Below are 21,714 nucleotides of genomic sequence, written 5' to 3'. Positions count from 1 at the left end.
GGCGGTCTCATAAATAGCTACCGTATTTTCATCCTTGCAGATGCGAGAATGCTCGATGCCTATCAAAAAGGAATGATGAGGCAGGACAGATGAATTAGGGAAGACTTTTGAAAAAACAAATCAATATGAAAGACTTTCTTTAATAATAGAGTGTAAATCCAACCAGGAAGGCAGTTGTGCCAGAGCCGCCTTGGAATTCCCCCAGGAAAGACAAGGCAAGAAGGAGTCAACACTTTAGGCTCAGCTGGTTCGAATTACTCTGGTGCGTCTGGGGCCACAGAGGTGGTCTCTAGTTGCCTGAAACCCATTCAGGGCAGAGAAAGCACCGGACTCCGCATCTTCAGCTCTGCACTTGCACCTGCATCAGGGAGCAGCTGTGGCTCCGCCTCCTTCCAGTCGGAGCGTAAATAGCCGGTTGCCGAAGCTGCGTCACATGGCGTGCCTGTCTCGTTCGTCCCACTTCCTGTCCTGCTGTGGATGTTTCGTAGCACGTCACAGAGACAAGGGTGAGTGCGTTGTAATAAGGGATTTGGGGAGAGGGGGACCACGTTCGTTCATGAGCTTTTGTGAACGTATATTGCTATAATGATGCTATTTTATTACTGGGTACTGCTGTGTCTCTTCCAGTGCCTCCTGTAGGCATTAAGCTTTGTCAGAGGGGCTTAGGCATAGGAAAGGGCGTCATGTCCACGGGGTTCGGTACTCTCCACGGTTTCCGGCACCGCTGCGGTCCTGGCACGTGTGCTCCCCAGCAAGGGGACACGACCGTACGGGCGTGGGAGGGAGAGCTGGGTAAGACATAGTTGGGGCACGGACAGTGCACTGCTTGGTGTGTACGTGAAAACGTGCTTGTGGGAAGGTTGTCATTATCTTCAGATATCCTCTAGCTCCGGGAAGGGCAGTCTCTTCCCGGGTCTGAAGGCTCCCAAGAGAGGTCAGAACGTCATAATATACAGAAAATAACCAAGAACAATTAATACACATACCGAGTGTTGACAAGGGTGTGGAGGAACTGGAATTCTCATACATTTGGGAAGACAGTTTGGTAGTTGCTTTACAATGTAAACATTTACCTGCTTTGTGACCCAGTGATTCCACAGTTAGGGGTCTCTCTACCCAAGGGAAGAGAAAGTGTAACTCCATACAGATATTTGTACACTCGGATGATGTATATAGCTGGTGTATTTCGGATAGCCAGGATTTTGTAAACCATCTAAATGTATGTCAGCAGGTGAGTGAATGAACTGATGGTGGTAAAGTCATGTAATGGAATACTGTTTGTTAACACAAAGGAGCAACAAGTGAATGTGCACGTGAATGAACAACACCATGAATGAGTCTCAGAATAATTACACTGAAAGAATCCAGTGCATGCCATAATATTTCATATAATTCTAGAATTCTTATAAATTTATGTAAAATATATGTAAAATTGTAGAAAATGCAATCTAGGATGACAGAAAAATGTTCAGTGGTTTCATGGGGATGGGGTGAGTGTTAGGGAAATGTCAATGGCAAGGGGATCATGTAACTCTTTGAGGTGATGCATTTGTTTGCTATTTTTGTTGTCAGTTTCCTGATTGCAAATTTTATTAGTTTCCTAGGGCAACTATAATAAATTACCACAAACTGGTTGGCTTGAAGTAACAGAATTTTATGACGTCAGTTCTGGAGACTAGGAGTTCAAACTCAATGTGTTCCAGGGTCATGCTTCCTCTGAGGTCTCTACAGGAGGATCCTTCCTTGCTTCTTCCAGTCTGTAATAGTCCTGGGTGTTTCTGGCTTTGGGGCAACATCCCTGCAGTCTCTGCCTCCATCTTCATATGGCCATCTTCCCTGCATCTGTGTCTTTTTCCAAAGTTCCCACTTCTTAAAGGAAGGGGAAAATGAAGGGGGGGGGCATCAGAGGGGAGAAGAACCATGAGAGACTATGAATTCCAGGAAACAATCTGAGGGTTTCAGAAGGGAGGGGGGTGGGGGATGGGTTAGCCCGGTGATGGGTATTAAGGAGGGCAGGTATTGCATGGAGCACCGGGTGTTATACACAATGAATCATGGAACAGTACATCAAAAACTAATGGTGTACTGTATGGTGACTAACATAAAAAAAAAAAAAAACACTAGTCATATTGGAATTCCAATACGACCTCATATTAACTAATTACATCTGCAGTTACCCTATTTCCAAATAAGGTCACATCCTGAAGAAACAAATATTTCAACATATCTTTTTAGAATTTGACCAATATATGTTTATTTACATACTCAGAACTTATCAAATTGTATCCTTCAACATGTGTGGTTAATTGTATGTCAATTAAACCTCAATAATCTGTTCAAAGTTGCTGAAAAGAGAGTCCTATAAGCAATACACTACAGCAGGCCAAATTCTAGATCAGAATTTTTACAAAAAAAAAAAAAAACAGCATAATAAGAATAGGCTGTGTATCATATGAAGGAAATTGAAAGAAACATTCAAGACACCGGAGTCATCCCATTAGAAGTTCCCTCAGGAGAGAAGAGAATGCTGTCAGGAAGATGAAGCATCATGATTTTATCCACAGGGTGTCCATTACATGGGTGAAGTGTGGCAGGCTTACTGCTTAGAAGACATTCAGTTAAAAAGGGTCATAGGCAACACCAAGTTTTGAAAGTACAAAATAATAGCTATGTTTTCAAAGTTTAAAGGGTCCTTTAAATTTACAGAAATGTGTTTCAAATACCCACCCAGAGGAAGGAAATAGGAGCATTGGCATATTTAAGTATCTTTACAAATTAACATATTCAAATGTTAATTAAAATTCAAATAAATAGATTTAATAAGAAAATGTATATTTTAAAATAAGAGATTTAAGCACGGTGGCCACTGAAATAATTTAAATATAAATTTCTGAATACATTTTAGAAATTGGCAGAGTGAAATTTAAAATAGCTTTTATTTGATTCAAAAATTGTATTTCTTTTAGTAGGGTACATTCGAAGACTAAAATATATTGTTGAATATGACTTAATTAGACAGTACCTGCAGTGATTTAGTACACTTTTTTTCTTACACTGGACATAGAAAAATAAGAAAAATCAAATATAATTATGTTTTCTGGTATACAAACCTATTCAAAACTGCATCTAGATTCATTTTCTAGAAATACTTGAAATTGGGGAAAGATTTCTTCTGAAAATTGCTGAATTTTTAAAATCATTAGCATTTCTGCCCATTAATAATTACCAAACCCTTTTTTTCTCTTCAAGATCTCCTCTGTTCTAATTTTATGATGTTACTCCTAAAATCTTTGTGTATCTACTAACCTAGTTCTTGGTCTGGTAGTGAATTTATTTTCTAATTACAGGTGGCCTGGTTTAGGTCAGACAGTGATGGGTCTCCACCTATATTCTGAGTCAGGAATGAAGTCTTATCATCCTGGTGTGCTAGCATGGAGTACAGTGAGCTATCCAAAGATACACTTTTTTTCCTAAATGAATTGAAGCCAAGGGGATGAGTGTCTAGCTCTCATTTGGTTGGAGGTCTAGTGTGGAACCATGCTGAGCTGATCACTGAATGAGTCTTTGTGGAACATCCTTCCATGTGCCACTTTCACTGGACAAAAATCCCTTGGGGGTTACATGAGAATAAATGAAAAAAAGTATTTTACCTTTATTAGTCTTATGAGACTAAATTTTCGATTCAGCATTATTTTCTTTTCCTAGTTCTTCTAAACTTTAGTGATCATGAAAGTCAATTTGTTCCACTTCTCATTCATTTACCAATGGAAAACAATCCTTAGGGGCCCTTTTAAGATTACATTAAATGTAGTTATCTGGTTTCAAGTGAGTAAGACCCTAATTACTTTTGAAAGAAGGTGCCTGAATGATATACCTTCAACCTACATCCAATTTGTTTTACTCAGACAACCATCAAGGAAAATATTCAGTGACAGAAATACAACGTGTAGTCTAATTTGGTATGGAATGAATATTTGCTGCAAGGCTAATTACAACCTCCTGGAAAAAAAGACTAATCTCTTGTCACTGACACAGTAGGTCAATAACTATATTTACATTCCCCATTGGCACCTGCTATGTTTTCTGGTAATCAACTCACCAGTAGATAGGACATACTTACCATGCAAAATGTGGTTTTAAATGTACTATTACATTTTATTTTTTTATTAAAACATTTTTAATTTAAATTCAATTAATTAACATGTAATGTATTATTTGTTTCAGGGATACGGTCTGTGATTCATCAGTCTTATATAATACCTAGTGCTCATTACAATACATACCCTCCCCAGTGTCCATCACCCATGTACTATTACCTTTTATTTAAATCTATTTTTCAAAGCAAGCACATAAGCTAAACTATTTATTTTCATTCCTTAATTAAATTTAGGTACAGAGAACTCATGAATTCATCTAAACAAAACATAAATTACAACTAGTGCTAAGACTAAGCAAGTTTTATTGCAGCAAATACTGCTATAAAATCTGCAGTTTAGTGTGAAACTGTGATTAATGCCCATGTTTGCCAGGTAATACCTAGGGAAGTTGTTTGGTGGGGTTGTTTGTTTTTATTGACATTGGATTTCTAGTCCTTGTCTATGAGAAATTGAAAGATTTTTATATTTCTTTTATTTTTGCTTGTTTATATTCTTTTTACTTTTTCTGGTTTAGTCTCACAGACTGATTTGGTCTTACAGCCAGCAATCATGTGTGAATGTACGTCTGCATGATAGCAAAGGAGTGACTTTTCCTTCCTTTGAGTATTAACCTTAATGTGTCTTATTTTAGTTTTCGTTTTCCCTTGGGCAATGTTCTGAGTGCATACTTGACGTCTACAAATTCTCTTGCAAAACTACATGTGGCTCCTTTCAGATTGAGTCTTCCCCTCCCCACCCTCCCAAAGATAATTTCAAAAATTTGATCAGAAGTCATAAACTGGCAGCCTGTAAGCCAAATTCATTCAGCAGATGTATTTCTATTGCAATGACTGTTGTGAGTGGTATTGTTTTGTTTTTACCTCTGTAGTATTTTTTAATTGAATAACTTTTAAAAATCGGGAAATTTCATGTAACCTGGCTTTTGAAAATTGTGGGATTTGCCAACATGGAGTTCACTTTCTACAGGGAAGAAATCTTCTGGAGTCGAGTCCTTTTAGCCATGGCAAGTACACATCAGTTTACCATAGATTTCAACAATTATGATTTTTTTTTTAAGATTTTATTTATTTTATTTGACAGAGATAGAGACAGCCAGCTAGAGAGGGAACACAAGCAGGGGGAGTGGGAGAGGAAGAAGCAGGCTCATAGCAGAGGAGCCTGATGTGGGGCTCGATCCCAGAACGCCAGGATCATGCCCTGAGCCGAAGGCAGACGCTTAACCGCTGTGCCACCCAGGCGCCCCAACAATTATGATTTTTCTTATCTTGGCTCGTTTCATTCATGTATTACTTGCTTGGTCCAAGTAGCCATTTGAGAGTGTAATATGTGATTAATATGCATTCAAAGAGCATATATATTGGAGTACCATGCTTGTGCTTATGGCTACAGTTTGGCTTAGTTTCCACTAAATGACGTAGCTGCTTGACAGACAAAAACAGTGCTCTGAGAAAGCGTCCTTTATATGGTCATAGTTTACTAAAATTCAAAGTGTTTTACCTATATAAAAATAGCTGTTTATTAAATATAAAGGCAAATATGGATAAAACATATATACATTTCCATTACAAGACAAAATGATGTTAAAGCAAAATGTGAGGGGCGCCTCACCCCGCAGCTGGTTAAACATCTGACTGGCTCCGGGCACAATCTCTGAGTCCTGGGATCGAGCCCCCACATCAGGCTGCATGCTCGGTGGGGAGTCTGCTTCTCCCCCTCTCCCATTGCCCCTCCTGCTCACTCTCTCTCTGTCTCTCAAATAGTCTTTTAAAAATAAAAGAAAGCAAGATGTGAAAATAAAAAGATATAAGTCTAGTTTTAACTTGCCCACTATGAGTGAAGTTTGTTTTTTCTTACTGGTTTATGAAGACAGATTTACTTTCAAGTACACCTTGGCTATATACAGCCCTGGGGCAAGTCTTGTCTCTCTCCCCTATGCAGTAGTTCTTCTGCTGTTAGCCAAGTGCCAGAACCCACCCACAGAGAGCACAGCAGTACCAGTTTTACCTCTGAATCTCAGAACTGAGACCAAGTCCTCACTGAATCTGTAGGGACTGAGCTGTGTCTCATTCTTCTCCTGTCGTCTGACTCAGAAGCTGCCCTTCAGGGTGGTAGCTGAGCCCACTAAGGTTGGCATGTCATACCAAGTCCGCCATCTTCTTGCTGTCTCTCTCTCCAGATTCTCTTTGTGCCTTATCCCAGTGCTCCGCTCTCTTTACCCTGAATGCTCACATGAAATCTAAACCCTTCCAACCCTACATCTTCCATTGTTACATTTCTAAGTAGCAAAGCATCAAAACACAGCTGTTTCTCGAGAAGTTTTTAATGATACTCTCTTGTATGCTTTAAACAGGATTAAACAGTGTTAAACAATTTTTTAAAATTCGGTGTAATTTTTTTTTAAAGCATTTCCTACTTCATCTTTCCCATAGTGCTAAGGGATGTAGGGACACAGCTGCAATCTTCATTTGCTCCAGCTCTACCTTTGTTGTTATTGTTGGGTTTCCCCAGATGCCTCCTCCTGTCTACAGTGGCTCTCCCTACTACTTTTCATAATGAGTTTGGTTTTAGTATTCTCTGTAGGTGTCACCGATGTCCTAAGTGGCCTTGAGAAGAACTCCATGAAAGGAGAGGATGTCTGAAGTGGAGGAGAAAGGGACGCCATTGAAGTTAATCACACGTGATGGCGATTCAACCTTCCTGTAATTAGTATTAGTTGCTAGAATGAAGCTGAGAGTAGAGATGAAGACAAATAGTGATCCTTTCGTAAAATCACAATATAGGTAAAAATGCAACTTTATTTCTATCAGGACAAGGTGTACGTAGAAACATCACATAATCCCTGATACTTCGTGTAGCTGATGAAGTGAAATATGCCTGATTTCCAATCACCACTTCAGCACATGTTTTCAACATGTGTTTTCATCTAGAACTTTTATTTCTTGAAATCGAGATGTCAGGGAGTGGCCAAGCAGGATGATTAGCTCAGATCATTTAAGGAGTAGACCTTGGGCAACCTTGTTAACATTTTGAAGATAATTTTTTTTAAATATAGCTTTATAATAATGTGGATTGAAATAATAGAAGCACTTCATTTTAAAAATCGAACATATCTGTACTTTAATGATTTTTCTTCAGTATTGCAAATTAAATTTTTATTTGTAGAATTTAGTAAAAGCAGAGTGGGGCATAGTACTTAAGCCTACAGTCTTATTCAAATTAAAATACCCAGATCTTTTAATTGATTATATCACTTAGAAAGGGTGTGATCTAATTAGTAACGTTGCTGTGCTTGGTTTTCTGATTTGAGAGATGGAAATGATAATAGTCATATATTAATACTAACTTAATGAAAAAAGAGGCCTTGCAGATGGGAAATACTCCTATCCATTTGACTAATGCCCTGATTTAGTTAATTCTAGGTCCTTCTTGCAATTAACAGATATTTACCAGCACGTAGGTGTTCTGGTGCCTGCTATGGAACGTGTACTGGGTAGACCTCCCATCTCTCCTCATGTGACTGCCTGGTAGGTGGCAGGGTAGAGGAGCCCCTTAGTACTGGGCTGCAAAGAGGAGTTCATGGGGAATTTGGCGTTGACAAAGCAGTTACTAAGAATTTCTTATCTTCCAATCCCATGTCAGTTCCCACGGTTTATTGTCTCCGGTCAATATTATTTGCTGTGGATTAGGTACACGTGGCTTTTATTATTTTGCTAGTAATGTGGACATTTTTCTTCTTTACACATTGGCAAATGTACATCATGTTCTGTTTCCTGATGGCCTCAAATGTCTCCACTAATTCCTTAATGTAAAAGTCAGCAGTGGGAACAAGGCTGACCACAGTACTATGTCAGGAGGAATCCTAAAATTCCTAAGAAAGATGACATAAAGGTATTGTAGCTTATTCAAGAAGAGCATGGGGATTGGAATTGTATCCCAGTTTGAACACAGAAGCTTCCATTGGGTGACTAGCTGGGCTTCTTTAAACAAATCAATCAAACTTATCTATGACTGATTTTTCTTCTTAGAATAAAGCAAATCTGGACAGATTGAGAGTGATGTTAGATAGGCGAGGAAAGTTAATACATGAAAAGCACATAGCAAAACACCTGGCATACAGCACTCATCCAAGGAATGATAACAAACCTTATCATCATCAAAATCATCTTGGGGATAAAGATCAACATTACAATGACTTGCAATTTTATGCCTTTTAAGGCCTGGCTTTTCAGAGATCCTGTTACCCTGTTTCAAGTCTTTTATTTACAATATTAAAACAAGTGGTGTTTTGGGTTTTCTCTGTACGAACCAGCTTTAAAAAGTGGTAACGAGATTGGTAGATCATAGGATGTGAAAGGGTGAGCCATCATTCTAAATGGTGTATCCACATTTCATCAAAAGAAATTGAGATGTAATGTTTTTCCTGCTTTAATCAATATAAATATCAAAGTCAATATTTGCATTCTTGAAATAGAAGCAGACAAAGGACCCTAACACTTCCCTGGTAAGGTGGCCATTAAGTTCCAGTTAGCCTGAAATAGGCCCAGATTATGTTTGTTTTCCTGGTATCCTTATTATCGGTGTCCCTTTTACTCTTAAAAGTTCAGTTTGGAAAATAGTATATAACTTACATGGTTGCAACATAAAATGGTAGACTTGTTAGGCTGTGGCAAATTTATGTAGCAAACTGAGAAAGGCACCTGACTGTCCAAATGTGATTTTTGAAATTCTGCTACCTACCTGTCTGACATGAGGACCTCCATAGTTCTCCTGGATCTAGTTGAAAAACTTTGTTATTCTGAGAACCTCCAACATAGGAGGAAGAACTGTAAACCTACAAGGTGATGTCGTGATTGAGATCTAGTGGTTTTAGTGATTGACTAGGATTTAATGCTTTGATGGAGATCAGATTCCCATATGAAATAGTTTTTTTTGTAAACCACAGTAAAGTGCTCCATGCATATCCCACTTATATGAACTTGACTCAAAAAGAAATCAAGTTTATTTTATGAACTAATAATTGCTAAAATACTTCCCATTCTGATAGCCCTACTGCTGCATTTAATTGCCAAAGTACATGTTCTTGGGAACACATGGACAGATTTTGATTTTTTTTTAAATAAAAGATAATTATCCCAAAGTCACACAGAAAAGCATCTATTTTAGATAGAGTAACAGTTTTAAAAAAATGAGTAGTTACATTCACATTCAATGTGTATTAACTTTTTAGAGACTCTTAATATGTTTGTATTTTCTTTCTATTCCTTCCAGGCAAACTCTTACCTTCACTACCTATCCACCTGTTCTCTAGCTAGTATTTTTATTTATTACTTACAGCTCACTTACTTGATCCCAAAGAAAGATCAGATTTAATTGGGAAATTGAGCAGAAGAAATGCACTGGCTTAGAAGCAAGCAATGGATACTAGCCAACTTTAGGGATTTAGGCGGCCTTTCGCTTACAAAAGTTGTGGCCAAGAGGCAGGTAAACTACTCCGTAGTCATCGTCTAAGGAAGTACTGCCTAATAGGGTTCTTCTGTACTTGCAATTAACCATCTTGCTGTGGATCGAAGGTAGAGTCACTTTATGTCAAAGCTACACTCTGCTATGGAATGTTAAAGTGAAGTTCCATCACACTTACAGTATTAAATCCTGCACAGGATATGTCTGGGAGTTGTAGGTGCCAATCACCCACCCACTCTACCCCACACTCCCACCCACAGGGCTGCTCTCCTGCTTTTCCCACCTGGGTTGAAAGACCTACCAAATCATACTCATGGATAAACAATACCATATACAATTACTCCTCAAAACTTTCTATTTTTCTGAAATATTTGATTTTATTCCTTCTGTTGTTTAAAATCTTATTTCTGTATGTAATAATAAAAATAGAAGTAAAAGACAAGATTTTCCTTCATCTCCATTTATATGTCACTAACACTGGAAATTTGGTTCATTCAAAGCAATTCATTGTATAAAAAGGTATTTATTTGAAGTCTCTTATTTAGAGTCTTCCATATTGCTCCATGTGGGATAAATGTTCGAATTTTCCATTTTACTTTCCACGTTATTATAGGGACATCATTTAAGTAAATTGTCGGGACAAATGAACTTTTGGGTAGAATTACACATTTTAAGTAAGTGAATACAATTTACAATTGGTACGGGCGGACTGTTTAGATAACTACATTGGAATTTTAAAATCTGATTATCTTATTCATGTACAAACCCAACTCCTCTCTATGTTGAGAATTCTTGGTATGCTTTGACTTGCTCTGGAGATTCACATGAAGTCCTTGGACTTTAAATAATTACTTCACTTATACTAACTCACGTATACTAACTGCAAGTCTATGTTGTAGTCTCTCCTGAAAGAGTTCTCTAAACCTTACAAAACGTTCTTTCTCTGATTTAACTACACAGAATTGCCTTACCGAGAAATGTGAGTATAGTTTTCTTTTTTAAAAAGGGAAAATCTTTTCTCACAAAAGAACAAAGCCATGAATCTATAGAATATCCCTTCAAAATATTACTGTTATCCAACAGTATACTTGTATACTTTTTGGACTAAATGTATATATCAATATAAAAAGAGCATATAGGTTTATGTGTAGATACTCCCATTTAAGTCACTCAAAAAATACAGTTTCATGTCATGAAGAACAAAGGCGTTTTCAACATATATGATTAATTACGAGGCTTTGAGTCCACAGATAGAAATATCACCAGAAAACTGTAAAATCTCAGTAAAGATACAAAACCACAAATGCTTTTACACCATCTACTTCATGAGAAGTAGCTTCTAGTTTCAGCTAGAATAAACATAAGAAAAATATTTTGACAAATACAATTCTAATTCTGGTCAAAGGGATGTAAACTACATCTCCTACATCTTAATTATAGTTGGATCCTTTAGGGTAAAAGCAAAATGTTGACTATCTCAAACTCCAAAATTTAAATAGGAGATATTTTTTTCCAATAGGATAATTCCTTCATCTGCATGATACATTTTATATAAAACATACCACTAGTTAACTTATCAAGGCAAAGGTCAACTCAAATGCTATGGTGTTGGATTGGAGAAAGCTTTTTTAAAATGACAAAAAGCTCAAAAATATATAAATAGCTGTGTTTAATTACATTAAAGTAAAACTGCATATAAACTTCTACAAACAAAAGATAAAACTGGAAAAAATTATAATTCCTTTAACAGTTAAGGAATTCATATTCTTAACATGTCCAGCATCCATGTGAATCAGTTGGGAAAAGACCAATGTCCAATGAAGGATTGGGAAGATGACATGCATGTGGGGAAAAATCTCATCCTCACTTATACAAATTGAAACTCAGCTATGTAACATACCTATCCTATTCCTATAGTTAAAAAAAAAAAATTACTGACACAATGTGTCAATGGGGTGTCAGGAAAGCATGCATTCTCATGCGTTGCTGGTGGAAATAGAGATTAATACAATACAACAGGCAGTTTGGCAATATTTCTCAAAATTGAAATGTATAATTCATTTTGCTTAATAATTCCCCTTCTAGGAATTTATCCAGTGACATACATGCTATCTAAATGACATCTGTGCAAGATATATTTGGAAATAACTTAAATGTCCAACTGGTCAAATAAATTATAACACATTTCTATAGCCATTAAAATAAGGAAGATCCTGTGCTGATATGGAACGAAGAGTGTGTGCGTCCCCAGGTGTGTGTGTGTGTGCGTGCAAGCACACTTGTCCATGGAGCTAAGTGATAAAAGTTGAAACTAATTTGTAGGACAGAATCATTGTGTTAAAAATAAAGGGCAGGGATCAAGGAAATTCAAATCAAAACCGCACTGAGATACCACCTTACGCCAGTTAGAATGGCAAAAATAGACAAGGCAAGAAACAACAATTGTTGGAGAGGATGTGGAGAAAGGGGATCCCTCCTACATTGTTGGTGGGAATGCAAGTTGGTACAGCCACTCTGGAAAACAGTGTGGAGGTCCCTTAAAAAGTTAAAAATTGAGCTACCCTATGATCCAGCCATTGCACTACTGGGTATTTACCCCAAAGATACAGACGTAGTGAAGAGAAGGGCCATATGCACCCCAATGTTCATAGCAGCAATGTCCACAATAGCTAAATTGTGGAAGGAGCCGAGATGCCCTTCAACAGATGACTGGATTAAGAAGTTGTGGTCCATATATACAATGGAATATTACTCAGCTATCAGAAAGAACGAGTTCTCAACATTTGCTACAACATGGACAGCACTGGAGGAGGTAATGCTAAGTGAAATAAGTCAAGCAGAGAAAGACAAGTATCATATGATTTCTCTCATCTATGGAACATAAGAACTAGGATGATCGGTAGGGGAAGAAAGGGATAAAGAAAGGGGGGGTAATCAGAAGGGGGAATGAAACATGAGAGACTATGGACTATGAGAAACAACCTGAGGACTTAGAGGGGAGGGGGGTGGGGGAATGGGATAGGCCGGTGATGGGTAGTAAGGAGGGCACGTATTGCATGGTGCACTGGGTGTTATACACAACTAATGAATCATCGAGCCTTACATCGGAAACCGGGGATGTACTGTATGGTGACTAACATAATATAATAAAAAATCATTTAAAAAAAAAGGGCAGGGAAGCAAAAAGAAATCATGCTTCAATATCTTCGCTTGGGAGATATAATTGTTTGGCTGGGATACTTCTGGCAGCAAGAGACAGAAGGGAGATAGACTTTAAATTCTTGTGCTGTGTATCTTGAAATTTGTGCTGTGTGCGTATGTGTGTGGGTGCGTGTGTGTGTTAACTTTGATAGTATTTTGATTTTTAAAAATATTTACTCAATGTTGTCTTTAGGAATTTGAATTATTCTTACTCTTCTAAATTTATTTTGTTGTGCACTAAAGAAAATCTGATGCATGCCCAACTAACAAATCTTATAAATCAAAGGGTGTCAAAATGTTCTTTATAGGCTCATAAAGCAGGGTTTTTTTCCCCTAAGACAATAACATGATGCCTAAAAAACTTAGTGAAACACAAGACATAGGGTATATGACCCTGCTCTTCAACTTATTACATATATACCTATGGGAGGTCACTTAAGTTCCATTTCCTCATTGTTAAATAGCCAAAACTTGCTCTAACATACAATACTGTAAAAGTCCAAAGACATAACATATGTAAAATTGTTTTGTAATCAAACAAGGAATACAAGTGTAAATTATAGGAAAAGTAAATTTTTTCAGAAGGAAACCAAAATAAAGCATGTATTTAGGATACATCATCAGCAAAATCGGTACATTTTCCTATTTCCTTACTTTTGCCTCTAGGCACAGATATCCTCATCCCAGCCTGTATCAGATGAAAGTTTAACTGTACCTGCTTCTCTTTCTGTATCTATCAAGAACTGTTAATAATTTAATTGTGCCTTTGTGTTTCCTTCAAATCTCTCCAGACTGCCTCCTTTTGTATTAAAAAAAGCATAGTATTAAGGAGGCCACGTATTGCATGGAGCACTGGGCGTTACACGCAAACAATGAACCATGGAACACTACATCAAAAACTAATGATGTATTGTATGGTGACTAACATATAATAAAAAAATTAAAAAAAAAAAGAAATTAGGTGAGAGTAAGGAGATAAGGTATGTGTTTAACTAGAAACATCAGAGGTCTTTGCAAACATGCAAAAGTCTCCTGTTGAATTTCAGTTTTTAGCATTTAACTTCTTAATGTGTATTCTTAGAGAAGAAAACTAATGAGTGAGGAGGAGGAAGAAAAGGAACAGGAGGAAATGTGTTTATTAGCTCCCCTGAATCCCAGATTAGGGGTATTAATGTACAAGGGGTATCAATGTATAAAATTTAAAAATAAATAAAGCATAGTAGGTTAATTTCTATACCCAAGTGAAATACATATCTACATGTTAATGATTGCGAGCTTGAATCCCTTAATAAGACATTTTATGGCTCTTTTCTGTAACTATGTCAGATTTCCAGGGGAGCTGTTTCAGGACAGTTTGGCCTTAAAGAATAAAGAAGATGTGTGAGTACCTTAGTGGGCTGAAGAGGAACTCGACTCTTATGTAAAAGTAGTTAAGTCTGGAAATTGAAGCAACTGTAGGCATTTCATTTTTCTTAGATACAGAATGTTCTAGATGAATGTCAAATTTCTGAACGAAAATGACCTCGCCTGATGAAAGATTGAAACAATATCACCATTTAAGTGCAACATGATTTTTAATGTCTTTCATGAAAATCTCATTTTACTGGAAATGGCACTAGAGCTGTGAGAAAGCTACATACAGTATTTAAAATAAAATATCTAAGTGATCTTGCAATGTATTAGGACAAGTTTTAACATAAATTACACTATTAAAAAAACCTTTAGAATGTATTATCAGGCCTTCACTACCCCACTACAACTTCTGCTATTTTCAAGCAATTTCTCAGAATAATAAAACTTTTTGAGAAGAAGCAAGTTCATCATTGAAATAACTACAATAGAACTTTCTTTGGGTAGACAGAACAAATAATAGACCCGAGAACCAATTAAATATGATTGTTCAGGCACATTAATATTGGGGAATACTTACAAGTTTTCAATTTTCCCTTTCCGTGATTGGTAGCATTTATCTATTGAGTGGAGTTTTGGTTTGGGCAGAATGATTCCTGGGGAGGAGACCGATAATAGTCAAACGCAGGAGGACTTATAGGGCATTGGGATCCATCCAAACCGGCTTCCAAGAATGGAAAAGCAGGAACACTGAGATAAATACTCCCCCCCCCCCCAGGTACTATTATGACGTAAGTTGGGTCCTAATTACGGCCACTGATTTCATTCAGTCTTACAGTGGAAACCTAACTACTTTTACAGTACCACATCAGAAAGTTTAGAGAGCAGATGTATTTAATGCAACTTCATTTTAGCAATGGGGCGATAAAATTATTGTTTCCCTTGAAGGGAACTGGAAATTAGGAGAAGGGAGATTTAGTTATTATTTTTTTCATTGATAACATATGACGCTATATCAGAAATAGAGCCCGAACTGGAGGAAATCACTTGGTTGCTGTAATAGTAGCTGATCAGTGCACTTTTGATTATCAGTTTCTGAATCACAGATAGCTTGCTTACTTTGTTACTGTTGTCTTACTTGGTGTCTCCAGTCAGTGTCTAATCAATCTCTGACAATCCATTTTCTAGGTGATCCCTAGAACCACCAGCCATCTCAGCTTTATGAGTATTTCCCTTGTAAACATGGTTTGAAAGGAAAGAGTTGGCTTGGTGTTCAACAGAAACAAAATTGTTATGTTTATTTTTGTCATAGAGCAAGTTCTTGCTATTCATGAAAGGTATGTCTTGAATTCATAAATACCGTTATTTTAGAGAGAGATGCTGAGTCAGTGGAATACTAGCATGACTGACCAACATAATGAGTCCCTCCCACAGACCAGCCTTGCGGTTCGCATATCCGTAGGGTACTTACATACATTACCTCAAGAAACCCCTATAACAATCCTATACTGTAAATATTATTATCAATGTATTTTGTATCATAGACCTCGGTGTTGACTGTGAGAAGTACAAAAAGCATTTTAAATCCTAAAATCAAAATATATATAATAGATTCAGTAATCCTTTTTTATTAACTCTAAAAACGTTTTTCATCTTCTGAGTCATGAACTGTTTGAGAATCTGATGAACTAACATCATCAGATGATCAAGCATCCAGTGCCCATTACCTATAAATTATAAAGATCGATAAATATTCCCAAAGCTTTAAGATTGATATTTACATACATTTCATGGTTTCTAAGGTGACCCTAAGTCTTTGTTCTTCCACTAAATATTGGTGACATAAATGGCAGCAAATCACCCATAGTTTGTATCTGGATTTTTGAAATTATCACTCCCTATCTGTTTCTGCCCCATTTTTTTCTAAATGCACTATCCTCCTACAGACAGCCATGCAGAGCACTCAGTGTCTGCCTATTTGAAGATGTAACACACTTTTCTCTGGTGTACATGCTGGCAAATGGAATCTTGCATCACAAAGTATGTGCATATTTAATTTCCCTAATTAATTTTCCTTCCAAACAGGTTGTATACCAATTTGCATTTTCATCCCCAGTTTAGGAATGTCCATTTCTTTATACTCTCACTTACACTTAAAATTATCCAACAATAAATAATATTTAGTTGATTTTTTAAAAAAAATCCCATTGCTGTTTTATGGTACAATCCTGATTATTAATGGGACTGCACATGTTTTCATAAGGATTTTTTCATAATTTTGTGTCCCATTGTATAGGTTTTTCTGTGAATTTGCTATTTGTATCTTTATCCATTTAACCTTATTTACTGTTTTGTCATTTCCTTATTAATTTGCTTGTCTTTGATTTCCTTTATGGTATCTTTTGTCATGCAGAAGACTGTAAAGAATGTTGAAAAGGCAGTTAACTTGTAGCATGAGCATACAAGTTAAGCATAATTCTTGATAGAAATACAACATGAGAAATCCAAGAGCCTGTCAAAACATTTCTTTATCTTCAATATTGGTGATAGTCTAAGGTTTCAGAAGATAACTTCTAAAAGAATACATGCATATATTCCTCCTTCTAAGTTCTAATCTTTACAACTATCTTAGGTATAACATCAATCCTATGTGAATGAGAATAAAAAATAAAGAATTGTGGCTTGAAGAATGTTGAGTAATCTCTCATTTTAAAAATCTTACCTTCTGTCTTTCATCAAGTCTCTGATTCTAACATGTTTTACTAAATTGTCATTATTACATTATTTTCAATTTAAATAATCCTGACTGTGGTTGAATGGATTTTGATTGAAACACCAATTTCAAGGATCAGTGTTAAGGGGGATTTAAGTCTGGGGATGAGTATAATAGGAGGACAGAACGTACATGAGAGCCTGTGGTCACAGTTGGTAACCATAAGAAAGTCCAAGGCAATGCAGAGTGACTTTGGTGTGTCTTTGATGGTGTCTAAGGCATAAGCAAGGATATTGTCAACAGTGGGAAGTTTGGATTAGAGGGCAGCGATGAACTTCATGTAAATTGACAAGTGGGCCGGATGAGAAGTGATGAGAGCTTGAACTCATATCGAAAGAGTAGATCGAGGGAGGAGACAATAGTTTTAGTACACACTTAATAGAGGAATCCTCCTTCTACTTCCCCAGTGAGCCTGGCAGGGAAATGGGTCTTGGATAAGATAAAAAGTCCGAACAGGTCAGGTGGAGGAAGTTTCCTCCAGGGTTCTTTGTAACTGGGATAGGGTAACTTTTAGAGATATGTTCCTGGCTCAGCAGTAGACTCCTTTCTTAGTCTCACTTTGTGTGTTGGGGTGTGTGTGTAGGGGAGGCAGCATGATTTGAAAGTGTCTGATTGAAGAAGGGGAAGAAACAATGCTCTAGAATCCAGAAGTACTAACTCGGGTGTTGAGAAATAACGGCCAGTGATCAAGAAGTTAGGCAGATGTTTCCCTATCTTCTTATTTGTTTAGACTGAGGGTCACGCTCACTGCTCATTGACTAAATCCTTCTCACGGAAATTTTTTGTTTGGTCTGCACAAGACTTAACTATTTTAAGTCAACATATAAGAAATTGTACATGAGGATTCCTGGCTTCTGTGTAAGAACTGGAAGCTCTGGAAACCTGGTCCTCGTTCCCATGTGGCGGCAGGCAGTGGAGCTGAAGAGTCATTTCTTGATGGAATTTTAGTGCTCACTTCTTCATTCTCACCACATAGCTTGCTTCTTACGCATGGCCTGTTCCACTGAGATTTGTGGTGTTCTTTCTCTCCTCTCCTCTCCTCTTTCTCTTCTCTCCCTTTCCACTCTCTCCTGTCCTCTCTTTCCCCTCCCCTCCCCTTCTCATCTCTTCTCATCTCATCTGCCTGATTTCAGTAAGCAGTTTGGAGACTTCAGGATAAGATAAGGCTCAGCGTTAATCTTTGGGACATAGAGGAGTGTGTGTGTGTGTGTGTGTGTGTGTAAATATATATGCATGTACATCTGATTCAACTGTTACCAATAAATAAAAGATAAAGGTCTGTAACTTACCCTTATACTCAAAGAGAAGCCTTTCATGCCTTAGATGCTTCTGTGAAATTAGCAGTGTCAAACCCATCGCCTCACGGCTAATATTATTTGGAGGTACGCGAAGGACCAGAGATAACCACAAAATGACCCACTAGGAGCCTCCACCACAACTGCCACCAGAGGGTCCTTCTAGACTGATAATGCAGACCTAGTGTTACATCCTAAAGACAAGAGGGATTTGTGTCAGGGAAGGTCTAACCTCGCTAGTAAGGAGGAGATTGTGCTAATGGTGGCTGGAGATTCTAAGGCAGAAGTTAGAAGTAAGCACTCTCAAAGGCAGGGGACTTGAGGATAGGAATTTTCAGGATTTACTGAAAGACTCTCTGGAAGGTGTTAACTCTTCACGTGTGTTACCCTTGAACTTTGGCAAAAGTTCTGTACTGTGTACAGTTCTGTGTGTTTTAATTTAATAAATTAGTTTTGGTATTTTTATGTGCTTATTGTACAGGCATGGCAGCATTGTTGGCACACATATTTTAGTTAAGCCCCCTCAAGGATGTTTTCGTCCTTGTTTGTATTCCATGGTGTGCTATGGATGTGCTATAATTTAAGTAACCCATGTTTTTTCGCCTTTTCTTAAACAGTGTGGGAATGGAGAACAAAAACATCTTTTGTTGGTACTATGCCATTCCCGGAAAATGGACATTTTTGTAAGACAGCCTACTGTAAAAGGACATGCTTCTTATAGTGTGTGTGACAGTGATCCAGTGGCTCACGCTATTCGAGCCCCTTCCTGGTTACTCTCAGAGCTACCTTATCTATGGCACAGAGATTGGAAAATGCTGCATCTGTGTATAATTTTCTTTTCCTAACATGACCCTTTCAAAAATTGTTATATCCTTGATAGTCTGCAAGGTTGTGTTGTGAGAGACAAAATACCCAGCTAGGAAAAGACACGTGTTCCACTCTGATAGCCATATCTGTTTTTGTGTTACGTTGACTTACCTTCCTGGTGGAGAGTCCATGCTCATCTGATTCTCTGAGTACATTCTGTTATCCGTATTGATAGAACTACATAACTGGACCAACGTGGAAGCAAAGGAGAAAAGTGTTCTGGAACCACCCTGAGGTTCCAGGCTGTGAAGATGTGCACATTCGATGTGCCACTCCAGCTTTTCTCCTGAGTGGAGCAGATTTCAGGATTCACCCAGTTGTTTAGGCCATGAGCCAGGCAAGATCATGGCATCGCACAAGGGGACCACTGATCTTAGTTACACATTGGACATGTTCCTACACTTTCTCCACATAGAATATTTTGGGACTGCTCTGGGCAAAGTTTAAGACATGAGAGTTGTTATTATAATTGTTCTTATTGTTGTTATTTATTTATTTATTTGTTTATTTATTTATTTATTTATTTTATTCCTCTGCCCATTTCTGTGTTTATTTATGTCCTGGTATCACCTTTTTCATTCTCCCCTGACTTCTATGTTTCATGTTTCCTGTTGGCTACTAAAATTTACCAGGCCTCTCTTCTCTGAAAAATATCCCAGTGCTCCAAATTCATTTCTGCTTTCCACCAAAAATTACCTCTTTTTTTTTTTTTTTTGGTCAATCACAGCAAAGAGGGAGACTTTCTGGAAGTTGGAATGGCTACCGTAGCTTGCTTAAGCTTCCTGGAAATACTTGAGCTTAACCACATAAGCGAATGTCATTTTGGGTGAAATCTCAGGCAGAATGACAGAGCAAGGGGTGTTAGCCACTGGGGCGAGATATTTGCCAGCCTCGGGGAAGCCTTCCCACACTCCTTACTGGACCCCAGCTGAAGATCTGTTTCTGGCTCGGCCGACTCCTACTTCCATCAGTGTCTTGACCTAGCAGTGAAGAGAGAAAACCAATACTGCTGTTACACGTTACAAACTGAGCGAACTAATATGTTTTCAAGGGCACATTTTCCAATTTCCAAATTATGCTGGCACTTCATTTATCACTCTTAGTTCTCACTGAGTTCTTAGCATTCTGCTTTCAATTGGTGTCTTTTTTTTTTTTTAAGATTTTATTTATTTATTTGACAGAGATAGAGACAGCCAGCAAGAGAGGGAACACAGCAGGGGAGTGGGAGAGGAAGAAGCAGGCTCATAGCGGAGGAGCCTGATGTGGGACTCGATCCCAGAACGCCGGGATCATGCCCTGAGCCGAAGGCAGACGCCCAACCGCTGTGCCACCCAGGCGCCCCCTCAATTGGTGTCTTGACAAGAGAGTAGGAATTAAAGCACAACACTGTAAACATTGTCTCTGACAGCAACTCAGGGAAACATTCGGTAGCAGGAGGGTAAAAAATCTGTATCTTCTGATTATTTGCACATTTAGACTATACACGTTATTCAAGTTTTCACTTTGGATAAGTAATTGAGAATTATTTACATTTGATCCTTTTAATATTAAATATAATCTTTTGTGGCCTAAATGTCTCAAGATGTGTATGAAGTGTTAAAGCAATGATATAATAAGTTGAAATGATTTGTATATTCAAAAAAGCTAGAATTACTAGTGAAAATTACAGTGTAATTAGAAAAATGTGTTATCAATGTGTGAGGCCAAATTTTATCAACAGACCTAGAAAATAGTTCTAATAACAATGTAAATGAATTGTAGTGAAAACATTGACCTTGTCTGAAAAATGGGGAGCATGTGTGAAGCATATGTGTATGAGAAATGTGTAAGAAATATTAAGGAAGTTATTTTGACTACAAAACTTGAAAATATCTAACATTATGGATTCCTATATTTTTGTAGCATTTTCAGAGGAATAGATATAGTATTCATGTAAAATTGGTTCTTTCCGTAATCTTAAAAGCCTGCCAGTTAGTAAATACTACTTTTCCTATTAAGTTTGAATGAATTTTGTTACCCCTATCTTTCTGACTCCTTCAGAAATGTCACTCCCTACAGTGAATCATTACCGAACCCCTTGCACATGTTTTCCAAAACCACTTTCAAAACTACCATCTCCTTTTTATACATTTACACAAGAGATACATAGTAGGGTATGTTTTGTCATTTTACAGATAAGGACATTGATGCCCAAAGAGGTTATGTGTCTTGCCTGAAACCCGGAAATTGGTATCTGAACCTCATTTTCTCTTTTCTAATTGACTAAAATGTCTGTGTTCTATTGCTTTCTAGAATAACAGTCTCATCATATACATATAGTGTTACAGCGATGAGATCATAAGTTTACATATATCTGTGTATGTATATAAATGTGTATGTGTGTGTATCTACATATACAGCCTTCGTCGTGATGCTGAGACATACCACTGAAGGAGAGCGGTATCACATTTCAGTTTCGGAAGATCATAAATCCATAATATGATTCAAATGATGGTGTTTTTATGAGTAGGCACTAGTTAAAATAGTTTAGATTTGTATGCAATCACGTCTCTCTCCTTTTGCATTTTTCATGCATGCCTCTTAGATCTATATTTCCCTCAGACAATTCACT

At 37.5% G+C, this 21,714-nt stretch overlaps 1 long non-coding RNA gene across 1 annotated transcript; it reads left to right on the top strand.

The window, feature by feature from the left end:
* Positions 1-440: 440 nt before the first annotated feature.
* On the top strand, positions 441-21,100 carry LOC148106719 (uncharacterized). Its single transcript, XR_015723598.1, has 2 exons — positions 441-506; positions 20,285-21,100. It is a non-coding gene; the product is annotated as an uncharacterized LOC148106719 (long non-coding RNA).
* The last annotated feature ends 614 nt before the right edge of the window (positions 21,101-21,714 follow it).

The sequence above is a fragment of the Ursus americanus genome, unplaced genomic scaffold, assembly GCF_024610735.1.
Source record: "Ursus americanus isolate L20-20 unplaced genomic scaffold, mUrsAme1.1.p SCAF_93, whole genome shotgun sequence".
Lineage (NCBI taxonomy): Eukaryota > Metazoa > Chordata > Mammalia > Carnivora > Ursidae > Ursus > Ursus americanus.
The sequence above is the reverse complement of the archived record's forward strand: the minus strand, read 5'-3'. Positions and strand labels throughout refer to the sequence as shown.